The sequence below is a fragment of the Canis lupus genome, chromosome 18 (genome assembly GCF_003254725.2).
Source record: "Canis lupus dingo isolate Sandy chromosome 18, ASM325472v2, whole genome shotgun sequence".
Lineage (NCBI taxonomy): Eukaryota > Metazoa > Chordata > Mammalia > Carnivora > Canidae > Canis > Canis lupus.
This window is the reverse complement of record NC_064260.1, coordinates 46121976-46125962: the sequence shown is the minus strand read 5'-3', so window position 1 is coordinate 46125962 and position 3987 is coordinate 46121976. Positions and strand designations below refer to the sequence as shown.

General features: G+C 65.1%; 1 long non-coding RNA gene across 1 annotated transcript; it reads left to right on the top strand.

The window, feature by feature from the left end:
• The first annotated feature begins 1039 nt into the window (after positions 1-1039).
• On the top strand, positions 1040-3698 carry LOC112663226 (uncharacterized). The gene is made up of 5 exons (XR_003139075.3): positions 1040-2418; positions 2503-2628; positions 2709-2826; positions 2902-3030; positions 3114-3698. It is a non-coding gene; the product is annotated as an uncharacterized LOC112663226 (long non-coding RNA).
• Positions 3699-3987: the final 289 nt, after the last annotated feature.

Genomic DNA, 3987 nt, shown 5'->3' with positions numbered 1-3987 from the left:
GGTGGGAGCACCTGGCACTTTACGGTGGTGTCCAAGGAGCAGAGTCTGCCAGGGGACCTCTGAGGTGTGGTGACTCCAGCTCCCTTGCCTATGTGGGCTCTCCCCATGGTGCCAACACCCTAGACTTGGTGGGCGAACCCTGTGGACTGCGGGGCCCGGATCCCCCCTAGTAAGCCTGAGGGGTCACCCCAGGGATAGATTAGCCAAGGATAGCCTCGGGTATCTTGTAGCTCTCAGGTCTCTGGCTCCTGAGCCAGCAGCGCCCGGGGCAAGCGGTGCACGGGGCGCCTGTCACCAGAGCGCGCCTGTGAGTCGCGGAACCCAGAGGGCGCGGTTTGTGCGGGTGATCAGAACGCGGTGGTCAGGGGACCTAGAGCACCCCAACCGCAGTGGGAAGCCTGCCCTGTGGAAGCCACTCTGGTCCCAACAGCCACTGTCAACTAGATGGTGCTGGAGTCGGAGCTCAGCCATGCACCCTCCCCACCGAGACCCCTGGGTGCTTCCCGTGGCCCTCACCCCCCACATGACGGCTCCCCGTGGACTCCCGGGGCCCTGGGGTGAGTGTGGGGTCTCAGCCATGGTGGTGGCACAGGGGAGCTCCAAGTCCCGCGCCAGCATCAGGATCCCCCCGCCAGAACTCCCACTGGGAGCAGAGCGCGCTCCCTGCGCGGTCTGGGCGTGTGGCCGTGTGCGTGGTCTGCCCTGAGGGGACCCGCCTGCTCCCACCCGAGGGGAGGGGGACGTGTGGGGACAATGCCAGGCCCTGTCTGCAGGACGCCAACGCAGGGGTGTGCAGAATGCCGTCTTTGGTGGATTCTGGGACGGGTGAGGAACGTGCGCTGGACCGGGCTGGGGCGGAGGTGGGCTTTGCGGTGGCCCCGAACACGGTCCCTGCAACGATTGGCTGGCAGGGCAGGGGCGGGAATTCTGGGCGGGGCCACCCCAGTTAGAAAAAGCCCGGGCTAGGGCCGCAGAGCAGGGTGCGGGAGGGGGTGGTGGGAGGGGTGGGGTGGGGGGTTCGGGGGAAACTGGGGAAACTGGGGAAGCGGGGGAGCCGAGGGGTAACCAGGGAAGCGTGGGGTACCGGGGGCAACCAGGGGAAGATGGGGACAGGGTGCAGGGAAGCTTGAGTGGGCCAAGGATCACCTTGGAAATCTGGAGTCTGGCAGGAGTGGCAGAGGGTAGAGGGTGGCTTGGGCCGGGCCGGGCTGGCAGGCACCTGGCGGGCGAGTGGCATGGGGGCCCGGGTGTCTGGGAGTCTGGGTCACATCGGCATGACGTGTGGCGGGCCCAAGCTGGGGGTGTAGAGGAAAGAGGGGGGAGCCAGGCATTCATCCCGGTCAGTTTTTGGTTTCAGGACGTGGCGGCTGGTGGACAAGGGGAGCCGAAGAGGGGTTCACCCGGGACCTGGGTGGTGGGCTGCAGCTGGCAGCCGCAAGCAAGTGAGGACAGCTGCCTGTTGGCCAGGTGAGTCCCCTCCCCTCCCTGGGCCTTGCTCTGCTGGCCTTCTGCAGAAGGAGGTGGCAGGGAGCAAGGACCAGCGAGGAGAAGCGGCTGGCCTCCCGGCAGAGCGGCAGGACGAAGGAGGGCGGTCAGGACAGGTGACATCGTCTCAGGGGGAGCTGAGACAGTGGGGGCTGGGGAGCTGGGGGTCCTTCCCAGGTAGAAAGAGTATTTCAGGAGGGTGGGCAGGAGACGAGGCAGGGCTGCCAGCGAGGAAGGTGCTGAGGCGACCACCTCTATGGAGGTGACAGGTGGCCGTGGGGATCCAGCATGTGCGGGGGCACCAGGCCCGGGTCGGACAGGAGGAGGTGGGGACTCAGGACATAACAGGGTCCCCAGCCGCCACCACATCTCACCCACCGAAATTCATTTAGTAGCAGGTACAGGAGCGGCTCCAGCTCAGGCCTCCCAAGGCCAGTGCTGGAGCTTCGAGGGCTGGAGAGCAGGAACGAAGGAGCAGTGCGCGGGGCGGCCCGCAGCAGGGTGTCACCCGGAGGGAGCGGCGGCCACAGGATCGGGCTCTGGAGAGATTTCTGCAGCGAGGAGGCTGCCGTGGGCCCGGCCTGCGGGTGGCCGTTCCCACGTGGCACTGCGGCCCAGGGGCGGGCGCGGAGAGGGCCCACAGTGCACTCGGTGACACTGTATGCCCTCACCGCTCAGCCCCTGGGTCTGGCGTGACGGACAGGACAGCGTCCAGGGGAGTCAAGGGCACAGGCGAGACCAGACTAGGCGAGGAGTGTGGGGCGGGGTGAGTGAGACCTCTGGCGGGGGGTCGGGGCGCAGGCAGGGGCGAAGAGCAGGAGCCTGGCGGCGAGCCAGGGGAGGCACTGGCCTCCAGAGCCCGGGCCAAGGCGGGCCTCTGCGGGCGTCGACGGAGCAGGGATCGGTGCCTCTGGGCTCGGACTGGAGATGAGGGTGAGTGCCCAGCCCGCCAGCGCTCCTGACACCCCACCCCAGCTCTCTGCCCCCCCAACCAGCTCCTTTTCCACTTGCCCACAGCCAGGTCTCCAGTTCGGGTGGTGAGCCCGCCAGCCACCGAAGGCCAGGCGCGAGGCTGCGCTCAGAGGGATAGGACATGGTCCGGTGTGACGGTGAGGACAGACGTGATGCCGTCCGGCCTTCCTGGTAAGTGCAGATGTGGGACACAGCCCCTCTGGGCCAACCACCCCCTGAAGCATCACTCACGAGCGCTCTTCCTTCCACAGAACATTCTAGGCTGGCACCGCGGGGAGTCAGAACAGCCACGGCTCTCGTTCCTTTGCGTTCCTGAAGGAGTCAACACACTGCTGCTCTCTGGACCCCTATAACCCTCAAACTGACAAGGTGAGGAGGCCCCGGCCACCCACAGGGAGTGGGTGCGGGCTGGGGAGCCAGCACTCATGCTCTCCCGCCCCGTAGAAATGGTGCTACCCAGCTCATGCCTGGGCCTTGGAAACCGGACTTCTTCAAGTCCTTCTAGCTCTGACGCAAGAAGATGCTGCATTCTGGAACCACTACACTACTTGACTCAGGAATCGGCTCTGGAAGGTGAGCATGGGTACCCTCCTTCCAGAAGCTTCCCTGGCTACTCTGCCTGGCTCCCCACTCATGTGTCCTGTCGTTCTCTGCAGGTGACGCAAAAGGAACAAGAGCAACCTGACCACAACACCTTTGGCAGCGAGCAGCCCCCGTGGCAGCCGCCACCCACCCCTCCTGGCAATGTCATCCCCGTGGCCACCCTGCCATGGCCAGGCGACCACCAGCCGCCACGCCCCACGCCCCTCGCCCTCTTTCTCTTCTTCCTTTCCTATGTTCTCTCATTTCCTTTCTTTCCCTTCCTTTTTGCTCGGGAGACTTAAAGCCCCCATGACTCTGTTTCCCCGTCCCTCCTGAATTTAATTTGCACTAAGTCGTTTGCACTGGTTTGGAGTCTTGGATCTGGCCTTGAGTTCCCGAGCGTGTGTGCAAGCAAGCTGCTGAGTGCACCTGGCCTCCTGTGGCCCACAGCGCCCGGCACCCACCTTCCGTCCATCTCTGTGTGGGGGTGCCCGGGTGCGGCTGAGAGCGTGAGGCCCCACCCCCCCTTGCCTAGTCTGGAAGCTCCTAACACCGAGCAGACCTTGAAGCATTCCATTGTAGCATGACTCGCTCTGTGCCCCTCCCCACCAGGGCTTCACCAGGAGCCCTGGACTCATCAATAAACACAGTTACAGCAATTTGTCTCAGGGACTCTGGAATCCGAGCTGTTTGCCTGGGCGGGGGGGGGGGGGGAATGGGCGTGGGGGGGCCACTGGATGGAGAACATGAAAAAGACATAAGGGAACAGGGCAGATGAGGGGGCAGAGAGAATGGGAGGGGCACAGGGATGAGGTGAGGGGCGTGGGGATGAGGTGAGGGGCACGGGGACAGAGGGGAGGGGCACGGGGATGAGGTGAGGTACACACACAGGAGGGGAGGTGGCGTGGGGGAGGCACACGGGGCCAGGAAGCCTATGGCCAAGGAGGA